The 18,806-nt window shown below is 37.6% G+C and overlaps 1 protein-coding gene across 1 annotated transcript in view; it reads left to right on the top strand.

Annotated features, from left to right (window-relative positions):
* Nucleotides 1-18,806, top strand: part of MAB21L3 (mab-21 like 3) — a 70,174-nt gene that overhangs the window by 5,382 nt on the left and 45,986 nt on the right. Inside the window, exon 3 of the mRNA XM_037998050.2 lies at nucleotides 3,052-3,228. The gene's annotated coding sequence lies outside the window, so the exon portion shown is untranslated. The remainder of the gene's footprint in view (nucleotides 1-3,051; nucleotides 3,229-18,806) is intronic.

Genomic DNA, 18,806 nt, shown 5'->3' with positions numbered 1-18,806 from the left:
ATGGTATTCTTTGGACAAATTTTTGACATAGTCACCAATATTGTAGTCTTCAGGTCTTTTAAAATAATTCATCTAATGGAAACACCATATAAAAGGTTGAGAAATGATGTCTATTTGGTTCTAGGCATTTGAGGATCATCAAACACATTAAGAAAAAAGATCATTAGGTGTTTGATCAATGTTTAGGTTTTTCTGTTTGCCAGATAACTCAGAAGGTGTCTCTCATATGTTGACTAAATATAGGTTACCTTTGATTTGTCAGAGGAATGCTTTGCTGGAGGAATGCATAAATAGCTGAAAACGACAGAGAGTAAAGCCTAAGGGGAAAGTTTGACAGGCTGGTTGTATTTATGTATTCATCCTGCCACATCCTCGAAAAAGGTATTTATTGTTAAGTAGGTTCCAAAACATCTTCAAGACCAGAAAATGCCTTGGATGCCACTGGGCTGTTGAATTCCTTAGTTATTGATTTACTAATGTCATCATGAAACAATTTATGATCTTCCCAATCCAGTACCCAGGAGAGGGAAGGGCTTGATAAGGATTTAGCTGATAAGGAGGAGAAGAATTGCAAGATTGAAGACCCAGAGCAGCAACAAAGAATTTTGAAAAAGAAATTTCACTAAAGAGTAAAGTTAGTGTTATTTTGGTTATGTGGAATATTAGAGTGAATTAAGTAGAAGAATAAAATCACTAATAAAATTGACTAGCAAAGAGGTAATAAAATCACACCATTGAGAAACAGATGCTAACCTAGAGTTTGTGTATCTTCAATTTCCTTTCAAGCATTTCAAACCTCCCCAAATAGCTTCAAATTTATCCTTAGATAGATGTGCACAAAAGGTTCCTTCAGCTACTTTCTAGTATTCAAGAGATTATTTCAGGGAAAAATCACATTTATTTATTCATCAGATATTTTGGTAAGTATTCTAGGTGCTGGATTAAAAGAGATAAATGGCTCACGCCTGTAATCCTAGCACTTTGGGAGGCTGAGGTGGGCGGATCACTTGAGGTCAGAAGTTTGAGACCAGCCTGGCCAATATGGTGAAACCCTGTCTCTACTAAAAATACAAAAATTAGCCGGAAATCACCTGAACCTGGGATGTGGAGAATGCAGTGAGCCCAGATCGTGTCACTGCACTCCAGCCTTGGCGACAGAGTGAGACTCTCTCTCAAAAAAAGTTAAAAGTACAATAGTAAAATAGATAGCATGTCTTATTTTTCTTCAGACTCTGTTTAATGGTGGTGATGATGACATGATGGTCATCACTACCATCCATTGAGTACATGCACCGTGTCACTATGTTAAATGCATTCCATGGTTATTACATCATTTAATTCTCACAACTCTATTAGGTAGTTTTATAATCCCTACTTTATTGATGAAAACAATGAAGCTAAGAGACATTACATAACTTTCTCAAGGTCACAGTAAGTGTCAGGGCTAGGTCTAGACCCTATCTTTCATGTGTCAAAGCCTAGCAGCACTTAACTGCCCCTTCTGCCCTGCTTCCTGTGAGAGTTAATTCAAGAGAAAAAGTGTCACTTCTTTTTCACAGATAGTTAGAAATTGTTCCAACACCTCCCTGGTTTTCAGGACAAGAATGCAAATTGAGAACAGACACTGGTGGAATCCTTAGGAAGCCAAGGCTCAGACATTTTGATTAGGCCCCTTCTGGAGGAAGTCCTTTAGAAGGATTCTAGTTAATTAAGGATTCTCCCTATATCTTATAAACATTTGAGATTTTTTTCTCCAGAATTAGTGCAGGAATATACTTGCCAGTCAATAATATGAGTTTACTGAGAAGTTTGTCAAGATTCATTAATGGGCTGAGTTCAGTTAAGATCTCATAAAGAAGGTGGCAAAATTCTTCTCCATATCTCTAGGGTGCCCTTTGAGATCACTTTATTTGCTTTGGGGAAAGTATTACCCTGACATTCTGCCAAGTACATTCAAGAAATACTCACTGAGGGCCTCCTGTGTCTCAGGCACCATAGTAGGCTTGAGGCTGTCGAAGATCAGTGAGCTGGGTTCCTCAAGCCTGAGCCTTTCCAGAGTCTGACCTAAATGGGATATAGGTGATAGGAAGTAGGAGGGATTTGGGGAGGGGTTTGAAGTCAAAGGTAAAAGCCCTTAGTGAAATTAGAGAGAACCTCAGATATCCAAGTTTTGGAAAGTAGTAACAGAAAATGATTTATTTCATGGAAGAATTTCTTAAGAAATGATATCTCAGGCTGGGATTTCTGCTAGAGTTTCATGGAAATCCAAGTCACAACTTCTAAACTATTCTTCACCCCATGCTTTAATTATGCCACTGGCTAAAGCCTGTTACCTGAGGAGAGTAGGCTTCTGCTGTCAGTAAAGGGATGCACAGTAGGCCCATATCAGATCAGCCAGGTTTCAAAGCCCAGAGTAAACAACCAGGGCTTCCCAATCACCACCAATTTTCTTTTGCATTCCTCATTAAATTTATTTGATGCTTAATAACTTTTAGTTTTGAAATAGTTCAAAATATTCCCCAAATATATTGTAAGTACCCGCTGAAGTTTTCATAATCAATATCATGTAAATTGTAGTTTAAGAATCAGAAACATTCTCATTTTCCTCATATGTAAGACGAAATGTTAATAATAGCATCTTTATTGTAATTGCTGTGATGATTACTAAGTGACATGTATATAAAATGCCAACTACTGTGTAATAGGGCTTCAATAAATTATAACACTTAGGAACTGTTGAAGATTTTAAAATAAGAATTTAATGCACATTTATGTATTTGGAAAAAGCGTAGCATTTATGTATTTTTAAATAGCAACGTGAGAGGTCCTTTTTATTTAAAAAAAATTTTTTAAGTGTTTTTTCAAAAGAGACATCTCATATTGCTATACCTTTTCCAGAAAATGAAATCAATATGAAATGTTTCAAGAAAACATTTTCACTTGATCCAGTTCATTTGCCAACTAATAATATAACTGAAGAAATGTGACTTTTGTAAGATTATTTCCCTCCTTATTGTCCTTGAAGATCTTTCAATCTTTCATTTCCTATAGAGGAATGCCTGTAATCTGCCTTCTCCTCCCACTTTTCTGAAGAATCCCTGGAGCAAAATTGGGGAGGAGGCCGTAGCCTCCTTGTGGGAGGAGTTGGAGAGACTACATGATAAAACGACTTTCTGACCCTAGACAAAAGACCTTCTCTCTTCTGGTTTTGGAATCGTTTTTGGAAGGGTGAGTATGGGAGAAAGGTAACTGGGGACTCTGTGTGTGTGTGTGTGTGTGTGTGTGTGTGTGTGTGTATTCCGTCTGGAGCTCTACAAGGGAACCTAGGAGAGAAACCAGGAGCGCTGCCTGCACCATTCTCTAGGGAGAGAAGGATCCTGAGGATTCTGGCTAAGGGTGCCCTCAGGGAAAGAGTGCAATCTGTCCAGAGTGACATTTGTGTAAATTATGGAAACCTAAGGAAGCCTTAGGTGAATGAACAGAAAGCAAATTGAATTGCACATTATATACACCATTCTTAAGGTAGATGGAAAGTCTCATTGTTTTAAGAACAAATAAATATTACCAGGCTCAGTTCTACTTAGTTGTTCACATAAAGATTCTATCCTTTGCCCTCTTTCCTTTCTACTTTATATATTCTCCCTGAGCAACTTTAATGCTATCTGCTCTGAATATTGAGCTTTATTGTTTGTATATTATTTATTTTTTATTATAAAAATAATACTGCATCCGTTGTAGGAAAAAAAAAAGACAATACATGAAAGACTAACATGGAAAAGAAAACTTAAATGCAATTCTGCCACCCCACGATAACCACGCCTAACCTTTTCACCATCTGTGGATAATGTTTTGTGACCTGCTTTTTTCCCATTTGTTGATATGTCACAAACATTTTCCTGATATTATTATTTTTCCATATTATTTTAAAAGCTGCAAAGCCTTGTATTATATGACTGTATTATAAAGTATTTACCCAATGTTTACTTATTACTTAGTTTATGTCCAATTATCTCTCTTGTAAATGAGGCATACAGGGTGTTAGCATACTTCCCATGTTTCCTTCAGTTAAATTTTAAGATACAGATTCCTGGGGTCAATGAGCATGATTTTGACAATTTTAATGAAAATCTTCATATCAGTTTAGACTGTCATTGTTAATATATAGGATCAGATCCCCCACAGTGTCCTTTTCCTTATCTTTGCCAAATCATCAAAATATGGGGGGTCAGAGGATTGAACGAGAGGGATATCTCATTATTAGGACTTCATTTGCATGTTTTTGGTAACTAGAGATGTAATAGTTTTATGCTTCTTAGCCATTTGTATTTCTTTTGTGAATTGCCTTTTCGGATTCTCTGCTCATCCTGTTATAAAATTATGTTTTCTAATCTTGAAGTTTAAAGTTTTTACTTAGCTAACATTTTCAGTACCTTCAGCATAAGTGCCTCATGCATACAATTGGAGAGAAATGTTCACCTCCTTTTACTTCTGGTTTCTTTTATGATTTGTTTTTATGTTTAACTTCTTAATTTACATGGAATTTATTTTGGTGTGTGGAATAACATAGGGGCCTGGCTTTACTTTTTTCCGACCAGCAGAGCATTTTCCTTTCCACTATTTGCTTCATCGTTTATTTGGTCCCCATCAATTAAAAATGCCATCTTTATCTCAGAACCTTAAGGAGTCAGGGATGACCAGGATTGTTTAGGCAGGAGAAGGGGAGTGGTTGGAAGGAAATGAGGCAGTAAGGAGACTTCAACTTTATGAGTAGCATTTTATGTGGTTTACTTTAAAAAAAGATCAACAGCAAAAATGACAAAGGTTTTCATTTGTGAAATCTGGCCATAGGAACCCAGGAGTCTTTTCTTTTTCCTTTCCCTTTCCCTTTCCTTTCTTTCTTTCTTTCTCAGGGTTTCACTCTGACAGCTCACTGCAACCTCAAACTCTCTGGTGATCCTTCTACCTCAGCCTGCCAAGCAGCTAGGTATACAAGCATACACCACCACACCCAGCTAATTTTTGTATATCTTGTAGAGATGAGGTTTCATCATGTTGCTCAGGCTGGTCTTGAACTCCTGGGCTCAAGCAACCTGCCTGCCTTGGCCTCCCAAAGTGCTGGGATTCTAGGCCTGAGCCACCCAGGAGTATTTTCTGTGTTTCTCTGGTGCTCCTTAACAATATGTATACATACATGGGAACTGTATTCCCTGGGAGCTTAAGAGAATCACCAGTCAACTGAGCCCAGAATCTTCTAAAGAGGTGATACTTTAACAACTTTATAATTTCTTCTATAGTGGTTTCCCTTAAAATATTCTTATTTCTTTTGAGTCAGTTTTCCTAATTAGCTTTCTTCTGGGATATCATTCAGTTTATTCTGATTTTAAATAGATTGACATAAGGTTTAGCAGAGTAATATCTATCTGTGACTATATCTTTTTGATTCCTATTTTGCATATTGTTATTTTCTTTTTACCTGATGAGATCAGCCAAAATGTCTTTGAGTGTCTTTGTTGTTGTTTTTCAATTAACTTTAAAATTTTTCAAGCAGTTGGAATTATTTTATATATAATCATCATTTTTAAAAATTGTTTTGCTCTCTGGCCAAAGGATATGGCGAGTACAGTTTTTTTTTAAAGAATAAGGTTCTCTTTGCTGTGGTTTTTCCACGTTACTTATTAGCACTTGATACCATTGTCCAGTCTCTATTTTAATAATTTTTGCCTACTTGATCTGTCAAGGACTGAAAGGGGTGTATTAAAATATCCTCTGACCATTGTATTCTTGCCAACTTCTTTGACTATTCTTAATGTTAGTAATGGTACATAAAAACTTTTACTTGACTAATACACCTCATAATATTTATTATAGATAGCAGAAAATTGTAATAATCTTGTTCCATCTTGAAGTCGATGGGGGGTTTAACCCATTGGCCTTTATTGTTATGATTGACATTTTGGGCTTCTGTCCTCTCATGTTTTCTGGCTTGTATGTTTCCTTACCATATTATGTGCTTTCTTTTTCCGTATGGATTGTGGGATTTTTTTATTGTGATAAAATATACGTAGCAAAATTGGTCATATTAACCATTTTCAAGTGTACAATTCTGTGGCATTAAATACATTCACACTGTCGTGCAACCATCACCACCATCCATTGTCAGAACTTTTTTCATTCTCCAGAACTGAAATTCTATGCCTGTTTATTTATTTTTATTTATTTTTTTTTTAGATGGAGTCTTGCTCTGTTGCCAGGCTGGAGTGCAGTGGCGCCATCTCAGCTCACTGCAACCTCCACCTCCTGGGTTCAAGCAATTCTCCTGCTTCAGCGTCCTGTGTACCTGGAACTACAGTCGTGCGCCACCAGGCCCAGCTAATTCTTTGTATTTTTAGTAGAGACAGGGTTTCACCATGTTGGCCAGGATGGTCTCGATCTCTTGACTTCGTGATCCACCTGCCTCGGCCTCCCAAAGTGCTGGGAATACAGGTGTGAGCCACCATGCCCGGCCTCTGTGCCTATATAACACTACATCCCCATTCTCCCTCCCCACAGCTCTTGGGAACCACCATTCTATGTTCTGACTCTGAATTTGACTACTCTAAATACCGAATATAAGTGAAATCATACAATACTTGTCCTTTTGTGACTGGCTGATTTCACTTGTATAATGTCTTTCAAGTTTCACTGATATTATAGCATGTGTTAGAATTTCCTTCCTTTTTAAAGGCTACGTAATGTTTCATTATATGTATATATCACATTTTATTTCTTCACTCATCTTCAACAGACATGGTCACTCCCACCTTTTGTATATTGTGAATAATGCTGCTATAAACATGGGTGTACAGATATCTAAGTGGAATTGCTGGATCATATGATAATTATGTTTAAATATTTTTGAGGAATTGCCATACCAGTTTCCACGGTGGCGCCACCATTTTACATTCCTCCTAGCAGTGCACAAGTGTTCAAATTTTCCCACATCTTCCCCAACACTTGTTAGTTTCCAATTTTTTAATTATAGCAATCCTAACAGGTGTGAAGTGGTATTTCATTGTGGTTTTGATTTGCATTTGCCTAATGATTAGTGATGTTGAGCATCTTTTCATGTGCTTATTGGCTATTTATAGATCTTCTTTAGAGACATGTCTATTCAAGACCTTTCCCCATTTTTTAATTGGTGAGTTGTAGAGTTCTTTATATATTTTGTATTTTAATGCCCTATCAGTTATATGATTTACAAATGTTTTCTCCCATTCTGTAGATTGTCTTTTTACTTTCTTGATAACATCTTTTGATACACAAATTTTTAATTTTGATGTAGTCCGGTTTATCTATTTTGACTTTTGTTGCCTGTGCTTTTGATGTCATATCCAAGAAATCATTGCCAAATCCAGTGTCATGAAGCTTTGCACCTATGTTTTCTGCTAAGAGTTCTGTGGTGTTAGTACATATGTTTAAGTCATTCTTTCATTTTGAGTTAATTTTTGTAGATGGTGTAGGGGTCCAACTTCATTCTTTTACATGTGGAAATCCAGTTGTCTCATCATGAATTTGAGTACAATTTGGAGGATGGGTATATAGTTATATGCTTTCTGAATTCTTATAGCTGATAATATTTTTGCTGTCTTCACAAATGCAAAAGACCATTTTTTCCTAAAATTTTGTCAACTTACTTAATTGTAGGCTATCGCTTACTGCCATAGAGAAGACTGAGGCCAGCCCAATTTTTGTTCCTTTTTAGGTTATTTATTTTTCTCCATCCTGCATATTTGTAAAATTCTTTGCTTATCATTTGAATGTTAAAGAATTGCTTGGACATGTCTAACTAGTATTGTCTCTTCATTTATATTGTATGGAACATGTAAGTCATCATTCAGTGGATTCAGGTCTTTTTTAACTGAAAAAAGCCTTCTTCTATTACTTATTTAAATAAGTATTGATTCTGCTTTGTTTGTTGCAGCAATTTTCTCTGCTAGATCTCCATTTGATGTTCTTCATATTCATCATCTCATAATTGTAGTATTTTTGTTCTTTGCTTTTACATTAGAGGAGGTTTCTCAAGTGTGTCTTCCACATGATTTTAGTAATACAGATTCTTCTCTTTCTGTTTTTAATTCTGCTTTAAATTCATTTTTGATTATTGTTACTTTCCTTACACTCGTTTAGTTCAGTTCAGCCAAATTTCTGTTTGTTGCCTTAGAATGTTATCATTCACCTTTAATCAGTTCCATGTTTTCTTGACTTTATATACACCATGAAGTGGAAGCTGCCTAAATCTTTCTTAGAGTAAATCTTTCATAAGTATCCTCATGCTCCACCTTTTGAATGAAGTTTTTTCCTCCATGTTTTTAGGGTATATAATATTTTCATAATTTCATGTTAATTGTTAACTAATTTGTGAACCAAAATGACAAACCCAACCCTAATGTTTCCAAGAAAATTTGTCGGATTCTTGTTGAAACCCCTCACCTGGAATATTAGAGTCTTATTCCCTGGATTTTAACTTGGGTAGATTGTTGATAGAAGTTTACCTGACTAATTCAATGTCCCAGGACTTGAAGGGAGTGGGTGCAGGGCTGGGGCTGCAGGCTGTGTCAGCAGGGTAACTTCATCTCCTCCAGGCTCGAAGAAGCCTCCGAACCAGGCTCTGGTTTGCAGAACATAATTTTCTATTTGGCCTGGCTGCCATACCAATGGTTGATGTGGCTACATATAGGTTCTTACTAATTTCTTCTTCCCAGTTCTAGAAAGATCACTGTCTGTCTGGGCTTTCTCTCATCTAGGAATTTCCAGTGCAACAACTTCTAAGGCTGGTGGCCAACAACTATGAACTGTGAATTGAGAGAGGTGAAATGCCTCTCCTCTGGCTGGATCCTACCCTCTCTTTCCAAATTAGGGAATATTAATGGGTTTTGGCAGAACCCATATCTACCTACTATAAAACATATCCCATCTTCACTTTATCGTTACAGATAATTGGCTCTAGTCTTCCAATTTGTATGCACTTGCCATTTGTGACATAAGGATGGTGTTGCACCTTTGGTACAATGTGAATAGAAAACAGAAACATCTACGGAGAGGATCATGTGAATTTTTGTACTCTGTCATCTAGGCTGGGATGCAGTGGTGCGATCATAGCTCACTGCAGCCTCGAACTCCTGGGCTTAAATGATCTCTCTGCCTCAGCCTCCTGAGTAGCTGAGACTACAAGCACATACCACCATACCCGGCTATTTTTAAAAAAATTTTTTTTTGTAGACATGGGCTCTTGCTTGTACAGTCCTGTCTTGAACTCCTGACCTCAAGCAATCCTACCACCTTGGCCTCCCAAAGTGCAGGGATTACAGGCATGAGCCATTGCACCTGGCTGGTTTTGTTCTTTTCTTTTTTTTTTTTTTAAACTCCAATAGCTTTTGGGGTACAAATGATTTTTGGTTACATGGATGAATTATATAGCAATGAATTCTGAAATTTTAGTACACCTGTCACCAAAGTAGTGTACATTGTACTCCAGTATGGAGTTTTTAAATCCCACACGCCTCTCCCCCGTCCCCCTTCTGAGTCTCCAAAGTCCATTGTTTCACGCTGTATGTCTTTGTGTATTGATAGCTTAGCTACCACTTAAAAGTGAGAACATACGGTATTTGGTTTTCCATTTCTGAGTTACTTCACTTAGATTAATGGCCTCCAGCTCCTTCCAAATTGCTGCAAAAGACATTATTTTCCCCTTTTTATGACAGAGTAGTATTCCGTGGTGTATATATAATACATTTTCGGTTTTTGGTTTTTTTGTTTTTTTTTTTTAGACAGAGTCTTGCTCTGTCACCCAGGCTGGAGTGCAGTGGTATGTTCTCGGCTCTCTGCAACCTCCACCTCCTGGGTTCATGCCATTCTCCTGCCTCAGCCTCTCAAGTAAGTAGCTGGGACTACAGTGCGTGCCACCATGCCTGGCTAATTTTTTGTATTTTTAGTAGAGATGGGGTTTCACCATGTTAGCCAGGATGATCTCGATCTCCTGACCTCATGATCTGCCTGCCTCAGTCTCCCAAAGTGCTGGGATTACAGGCGTGAGCCACCACACCTGACCTATACTGCATTTTCTTCATCCCCTCATTGGTGTTGGTGCACTTAAGTTGATTCCCTATCTTTGCAATTGTGAATTGTGCTGCAATAAACATACATGTGCATGTATAATGACTTCTTTTCCTTTGAGTGGATTTAGTGCAATTACTGGAATGAATGGTAGATCTACTTTTAGTTCTTTATGGAATCTTCATACTGCTTTTCATAGGGGTTATACTAATTTACATTCCCACCAGCAGTGTATAAGCATTCTCCTTTCACCCACATCCACACCAACATCTATTGTTTTTTGACTTTTTAATAATGGCTATTCTTGGCAGGAGTAAGGTGGCATCTCATTATAGTTTTAATTTGCATTTCTATGGTGATTAGTGATGTTGAGCATTTTTTTTCACATTTTTCTTTCCCATTTGTGTATCTTCTCTTGAGAAATGTCTATTTATATCATTTGCACACTTGCAAATGGGTTTTTTTTTTTTTTTTGATGATTTGAGTTCCTTATAGATTCTGGATAATAGTCCTTTGTTGGATGCATAGTTTGTAAATATTTTCTCCCATTTTGTGGGTTGTCTGTTTACTCTGATAATTATTTCTTTTGCTATGCAGAAACTTTTTAATCAGGTACCATTTATTTATTTTTGTTTCTGTTCCATTTTCTTTTGGGGTGTTAGTCATGAATCTTTGCCTAGGCCAATGGCCAGGAGACTTTTTCCAAGGTCATCTTCTAGATTTTTCATGGTTTCAGGTCTTACAGTTTTTGATCCATCTTAAGTCGATTTTTGTACAGGGTGAGAGATAGAAATCTAGTTTCATTCTTCAGCAGGCGGCTAGCCAGTTTTCCCAGCACCATGTATTAAATAGGGTGTTCCTTTCCCAATTTATGCTTTTGTATGCTTTGCTGAAGATTAGTTGGTTGTCAGTATTTGGCTTTCTTTCTGGGTTCTCTATTCTGTTCCGTTGGTCTGTGTGCCTACTTTTATACCAGTGCTATGCTGTTTTGGTAACTATAGCCTTGTGGTATAACTTGAAGTCCAGCAATGTGATGCCTCCAGATTTTGTTTGTTTGTTTGTCTGTTTTTGTTTTTGTTTTGCTTAGGATTCTTTTTGGCTACTTGAGCTCTTTTTTGGCTCCGTATGAATTTTATGATTGTTTTTTCTAGTTCTGTGAAAAACAATGTGGGTATTTTGATGGGAATTGCATTGAATCTGTAGATTGCTTTGGGCAGTATGGTCATTTTAGCAATATTGATTCTTCCAATCCATGAGTATGGGATTTGTTTTCATTTGTTTGTGTCATCTATGATTTCTTTCAGTGGTGTTTTATAGTTCTCCTTGTTGCTGTCTTCCACCTCTTTGATTAAATATATTCCTAGACATTTTATTTTATTTTGCAGCTGTTGTAAAAGGGATTAAGTTTTTTATGTGATTCTCAGCTTTGTTGTTGTTGGTGTATAGCAGTGTTACTGATTTGTGTACCTTGATTTTATAACCTGAGACTTTATTGAATTCATTTATCAAATCTAGAAGTCTTTTGGTGGACTCTTTAGGAGTTTCTAGGCATATAATCATATCATCAGTGAACAGTGAAAATTTGACTTCCTCTTTTCCATTATGGATTCCCTTTCTTTCTCTTGCCTGATTATTCTGGCTAGGACTTCCAGTACCATGTTGGATAGAAGTGGTGAAAGTGGGCATCCTCATCTTGTTCTAGTTCTCACAGGGAATGCTTTCCCCTTTTCTCCATTCAGTATGAAGTTGGCTGTGGGTTTGTCATACATGGTTTTCATTAATTTGAGGTAAGTCCCTTCTATGCCTAGTTTGTTGAGAGACTTTTTGTAATAAAGGCATGCAGGATTTTATTGAATGCTTTTTCTGCATCTATTGAGATGATCATATGGTTTTTGTTTTTATTTCTGTTTATGTGATATATCACATTTATTGACTTGTGTATGTTAAACCATCCCTGAGATGAAACCATTCCTGCATCCCTGATATGAAACCCACTTAATCATGGTGTATTATCTTTTGTAATGTGTTGTTGAATTTGGTTAGCTAGTATTTTGTTGAGAATTTTTGCGTCTATGTTCATCAGGAATTGGTCTGTAGTTTTTTTGGTTGTTATTGTTGTTGCGTTACATCACTTCCTGGTTTTGGTATCAGGGTGATACTGGCTTCATAGAATGATTTAGGGAGGATTCCCTCTTTCTCAGTCTTTAGGAGAAGTTTATTTTTTTTAATTTTTTTTATTATTATTATACTTTAAGTTCTAGGGTACATGTGCATAACGTGCAGGTTTGTTACATATGTATACTTGTGCCATGTTGCTGTGCTGCACCCATCAACTCGTCAGCACCCATCAACTCGTCATTTACATCAGGTATAACTCCCAGTGCAATCCCTCCCCCCTCCACCCTCCCCATGATAGGCCCCGGTGTGTGATGTTCCCCTTCCCGAGTCCAAGTGATCTCATTGTTCAGTTCCCACCTATGAGTGAGAACATGCGGTGTTTGGTTTTCTGTTCTTGTGATAGTTTGCTAAGAATGATGGTTTCCAGCTGCATCCATGTCCCTACAAAGGACACAAACTCATCCTTTTTTATGGCTGCATAGTATTCCATGGTGTATATGTGCCACATTTGCTTAATCCAGTCTGTCACTGATGGACATTTGGGTTGATTCCAAGTCTTTGCTATTGTGAATAGTGCCGCAATAAACATACGTGTGCATGTGTCTTTATAGCAGCATGATTTAGAATCCTTTGGGTATATACCCAGTAATGGGATGGCTGGGTCATATGGTACATCTGGTTCTAGATCCTTGAGGAATCGCCATACTGTTTTCCATAATGGTTGAACTAGTTTACAATCCCACCAATAGTGTAAAAGTGTTCCTATTTCTCCACATCCTCTCCAGCACCTGTTGTTTCCTGACTTTTTAATGATCGCCATTCTAACTGGTGTGAGATGGTATCTCATTGTGGTTTTGATTTGCATTTCTCTGATGGCCAGTGATGATGAGCATTTTTTCATGTGTCTGTTGGCTGTATGAATGTCTTCTTTTGAGAAATGTCTGTTCATATCCTTTGCCCACTTTTTGATGGGGTTGTTTGTTTTTTTCTTGTAAATTTGTTTGAGTTCTTTGTAGGTTCTGGATATTAGCCCTTTGTCAGATGAGTAGATTGCAAAAATTTTCTCCCATTCTGTAGGATGCCTGTTCACTCTGATGGTAGTTTCTTTTGCTGTGCAGAAGCTTTTTAGTTTAATGAGATCCCATTTGTCAATTTTGGCTTTTGCTGCCGTTGCTTTTGGTGTTTTAGACATGAAGTCTTTGCCCATGCCTATGTCCTGAATGGTACTACCTAGGTTTTCCTCTAGGGTTTTTATGGTATTAGGTCTAACATTTAAGTCTCTAATCTATCTTGAATTAATTTTCGGATAAGGAGTAAGGAAAGGATCCAGTTTCAGCTTTCTACTTATGGCTAGCCAATTTTCCCAGCACCATTTATTAAATAGGGAATCATTTCCCCATTTCTTGTTTCTCTCAGGTTTGTCAAAGATCAGATGGCTGTAGATGTGTGGTATTATTTCTGAGGACTCTGTTCTGTTCCATTGGTCTATATCTCTGTTTTGGTACCAGTACCATGCTGTTTTGGTTACTGTAGCCTTGTAGTATAGTTTGAAGTCAGGTAGCGTGATGCCTCCAGCTTTGTTCTTTAGGATTGTCTTGGAGATGTGGGCTCTTTTTTGGTTCCATATGAACTTTAAAGCAGTTTTTTCCAATTCTGTGAAGAAACTCATTGGTAGCTTGATGGGGATGGCATTGAATCTATAAATAACCTTGGGCAGTATGGCCATTTTCACGATATTGATTCTTCCTATCCATGAGCATGGTATGTTCTTCCATTTGTTTGTGTCCTCTTTTATTTCACTGAGCAGTGGTTTGTAGTTCTCCTTGAAGAGGTCCTTTACCTCCCTTGTAAGTTGGATTCCTAGGTATTTTATCCTCTTTGAAGCAATTGTGAATGGAAGTTCATTCCTGATTTGGCTCTCTGTTTGTCTGTTACTGGTGTATACGAATGCTTGTGATTTATGCACATTAATTTTGTATCCTGAGACTTTGCTGAAGTTGCTTATCAGCTTAAGGAGATTTTGGGCTGAGACAATGGGATTTTCTAAATATACAATCATGTCATCTGCAAAGAGGGACAATTTGACTTCTTCTTTTCCTAACTGAATCCCCTTGATTTCTTTCTCTTGCCTGATTGCCCTAGCCAGAACTTCCAACACTATGTTGAATAGGAGTGGTGAGAGAGGGCATCCCTGTCTTGTGCCAGTTTTCAAAGGGAATTTTTCCAGTTTTTGCCCATTCAGCATGATATTGGCTGTGGGTTTGTCATAAATAGCTCTTATGATTTTGAGGTACGTTCCATCAATACCGAATTTATTGAGCGTTTTTAGCATGAAGGGCTGTTGAATTTTGTCAAAAGCCTTTTCTGCATCTATTGAGATAATGATGTGGTTCTTGTCTTTGGTTCTGTTTATATGCTGGATTATGTTTATTGATTTGCGAATGTTGAACCAGCCTTGCATCCCAGGGATGAAGCCCACTTGATCATGGTGGATAAGCTTTTTGATGTGCTGCTGAATCCGGTTTGCCAGTATTTTATTGAGGATTTTTGCATCGATGTTCATCAGGGATATTGGTCTAAAATTCTCTTTTTTTGTTGTGTCTCTGCCAGGCTTTGGTATCAGGATGATGTTGGCCTCATAAAATGAGTTAGGGAGGATTCCCTCTTTTTCTATTGATTGGAATAGTTTCAGAAGGAATGGTACCAGCTCCTCCTTGTACCTCTGGTAGAATTCAGCTGTGAATCCATCTGGTCCTGGACTTTTTTGGTTGGTAGGCTATTAATTATTGCCTCAATTTCAGAACCTGCTATTGGTCTATTCAGGGATTCAACTTCTTCCTGGTTTAGTCTTGGAAGAGTGTAAGTGTCCAGGAAATTATCCATTTCTTCTAGATTTTCTAGTTTATTTGCGTAGAGGTGTTTATAGTATTCTCTGATGGTAGTTTGTATTTCTGTGGGGTCGGTGGTGATATCCCCTTTATCATTTTTCATTGCGTCGATTTGATTCTTCTCTCTTTTCTTCTTTATTAGTCTTGCTAGCGGTCTGTCAATTTTGTTGATCTTTTCAAAAAACCAGCTCCTGGATTCATTGATTTTTTTGGAGGGTTTTTTGTGTCTCTATCTCCTTCAGTTCTGCTCTGATCTTAGTTATTTCTTGCCTTCTGCTCGCTTTTGAATGTGTTTGCTCTTGCTTCTCTAGTTCTTTTAATTGCGATGTTAGAGTGTCAATTTTAGATCTTTCCTGCTTTCTCTTGTGGGCATTTAGTGCTATAAATTTCCCTCTACACACTGCTTTAAATGTGTCCCAGAGATTCTGGTATGTTGTATCTTTGTTCTCATTGGTTTCAAAGAACATCTTTATTTCTGCCTTCATTTCGTTATGTACCCAGTAGTCATTCAGGAGCAGGTTGTTCAGTTTCCATGTAGTTGAGTGGTTTTGATTGAGTTTCTTAGTCCTGAGTTCTAGTTTGATTGCACTGTGGTCTGAGAGACAGTTTGTTACAATTTCTGTTCTTGTACATTTGCTGAGGAGGGCTTTACTTCCAATTATGTGGTCAATTTTGGAATAAGTGCGATGTGGTGCTGAGAAGAATGTATATTCTGTTGATTTGGGGTGGAGAGTTCTATAGATGTGTATTAGGTCTGCTTGCTGCAGAGATGAGTTCAATTCCTGGATATCCTTGTTAACTTTCTGTCTCGTTGATCTGTCTAATGTTGACAGTGGAGTGTTGAAGTCTCCCATTATTATTGTATGGGAATCTAAGTCTCTTTGTAAGTCTCTAAGGACTTGCTTTATGAATCTAGGTGCTCTTGTATTGGGTGCATATATATTTAGGATAATTAGCTCTTCCTGTTGAATTGATCCCTTTACCATTATGTAATGGCCTTCTTTGTCTCTTTTGATCTTTGATGGTTTAAAGTCTGTTTTATCAGAGACTAGTATTGCAACCCCTGCTTTTTTTTGTTCTCCATTTGCTTGGTAAATCTTCCTCCATCCCTTTATTTTGAGCCTATGTATGTCTCTGCGTGTGAGATGGGTCTCCTGAATACAGCAGATTGATGGATCTTGACTCTTTATCCAGTTTGCCAGTCTGTGTCTTTTAATTGGAGCATTTAGTCCATTTACATTTAAGGTTAAGATTGTTATGTGTGAACTTGATCCTGCCATTATGATATTAACTGGTTATTTTGCTCGTTAGTTGATGCAGTTTCTTCCTAGCCTCAGTGGTCTTTACATTTTGGCATGTTTTTGCAATGGCTGGTACCGGTTGTTCCTTTCCATGTTTAGTGCTTCCTTCAGGGTCTCTTGTAAGGCAGGCCTAGTGGTGACAAAATCTCTAAGCATTTGCTTATCTGTAAAGGATTTTATTTCTCCTTCACTTTTGAAACTTAGTTTGGCTGGATATGAACTTCTGGGTTTAAAATTCTTTTCTTTAAGAATGTTGAATATTGGCCCCCACTCTCTTCTGGCTTGAAGAGTTTCTGCCGAGAGATCTGCTGTTAGTCTGATGGGCTTCCCTTTGTGGGTAACCCGACCTTTCTCTCTGGCTGCCCTTAAGATTTTTTCCTTCATTTCAACTTTGGTGAATCTGGCAATTATGTGTCTTGGAGTTGCTCTTCTCGAGGAGTATCTTTGTGGCGTTCTCTGTATTTCCCGGATTTGAATGTTGGCCTGCCCTACCAGGTTGGGGAAGTTCTCCTGGATGATATCCTGAAGAGTGTTTTCCAATTTGGTTCCATTTTCCCCCTCACTTTCAGGCACCCCAATCAGACGTAGATTTTGTCTTTTTACATTATCCCATACTTCTTGCAGGCTTTGTTCATTTCTCTTTCTTCTTTTCTCTTTTGGTTTCTCTTCTCACTTCATTTCATTCATTTGATCCTCAATCGCTGATACTCTTTCTTCCAGTTGATCGAGTTGGTTACTGAAGCTTGTGCATTTGTCACATATTTCTCGTGTCATGGTTTTCATCTCTTTCATTTCGTTTATGACCTTCTCTGCATTAATTACTCTAGCCATCAATTCTTCCACTTTTTTTTCAAGATTTTTAGTTTCTTTGCACTGGGTACGTAATTCCTCCTTTAGCTCTGAGAAGTTTGATGGACTGAAGCCTTCTTCTCTCATCTCGTCAAAGTCATTCTCCGTCAAGCTTTGATCCGTTGCTGGCGATGAGCTGCGCTCCTTTGCCGGGGGAGATGCGCTCTTATTTTTTGAATTTCCAGCTTTTCTGCCCTGCTTTTTCCCCATCTTTGTGGTTTTATCTGCCTCTGGTCTTTGATGATGATGGTGACGTACTGATGGGGTTTTGGTGTAGGTGTCCTTCCTGTTTGATAGTTTTCCTTCTAACAGTCAGGACCCTCAGCTGTAGGTCTGTTGGAGATTGCTTGAGGTCCACTCCAGACCCTATTTGTCTGGGTGTCAGCAGCAGAGGCTCAGGTGAAAATGCAGAAATCACCAGTCTTCTGTGTCGCTCGCGCTGGGAGTTGGAGACTGGAGCTGTTCCTATTCGGCCATCTTGCTCCGCCCGTCTAAGGAGTAGTTAAAATAGGATTGGTACCAATTCTTCTTTGAATGTCCAGTAGAATTCAGCTGTAAATCTATTTAGTCTGGACTTTTTTTTTTATTTTTAGTTGGAGTTTATTTTATTATTACTAATTTAATCTCACTGCTTGTTGTCTGTTTGCGGTTTCTGTTTCTTTCTGATTTAATCTAAGAGAGTTGTATGTTTCCAGGAATGAATCCATTTCCTCTGGGTTTTCTAGTTTGTGTGCATAGAGGGGTTCATAGTGCCCTCAAATGATCTTTTGTGTTTCTGTGGTGTCAGTTGTAATGTATCCAGTTTCATTTCTAATTGAGCTTATTTGAACTTTCCCTCTTCTTGGTTTATCTAGCTCATGGTCTATCAGTTTTGCTAATCTCTTCAAAGAACCACTTTTTGTTTCATTGATCTTATGTATTTTATGTTTCAATTTCATTTATTTCTGCTCTGATCTTTGCTATTTCTTTTCTTCTGCTAGCTTTGGGTTCAGTTTGTTCTTATTTCTCTAGTTCCTTGAGGTGTGACATTAGATTGTCAATTTGTGATCTTTCAGGCTTTTTTATGTTGGCATTTAGCACTATAAACCTTCCTCTTAGCACTACTTTTGCTGTAGTCCAGAGGTTTTGATAACTTGTATCACTATTATCATTCATTTCAAAGAATGTTTTCATTTCCATCTTGATTTCATTGTTAATCTAAACATCATTCAGGAACAAATTATTTAATTTTCATGTATTTGTATAGTTTTAGGGTTTCCTTTTGGAGTTGACTACTAGTTTTATTCCACTATGTTGGAAGACACTTGATATGACACTGAGAAGACACTTGATATGATTTCAATTTTTAAAAATTTATTGAGACTTACGGCATATCTTGGAGAATGTCTCATGTGCTGGTGAGAAGAATGTATATTCTGGAGTTCTTGGGCAGAATGTTCTGGAAATATCTTAGGTCTATTTGTCTTAGCATGTAGTCTAAGCCCATTGTTTCTTTGTTGACTTTCTGTCTCAATGATCTGTCTAGTGCTTGCCAGTGGAGTATAGAAGTCCCCCTCTA

This window comes from Chlorocebus sabaeus, chromosome 20 (assembly GCF_047675955.1).
Source record: "Chlorocebus sabaeus isolate Y175 chromosome 20, mChlSab1.0.hap1, whole genome shotgun sequence".
Taxonomy (NCBI): domain Eukaryota; kingdom Metazoa; phylum Chordata; class Mammalia; order Primates; family Cercopithecidae; genus Chlorocebus; species Chlorocebus sabaeus.
The sequence above is the reverse complement of the archived record's forward strand: the minus strand, read 5'-3'. Positions and strand labels throughout refer to the sequence as shown.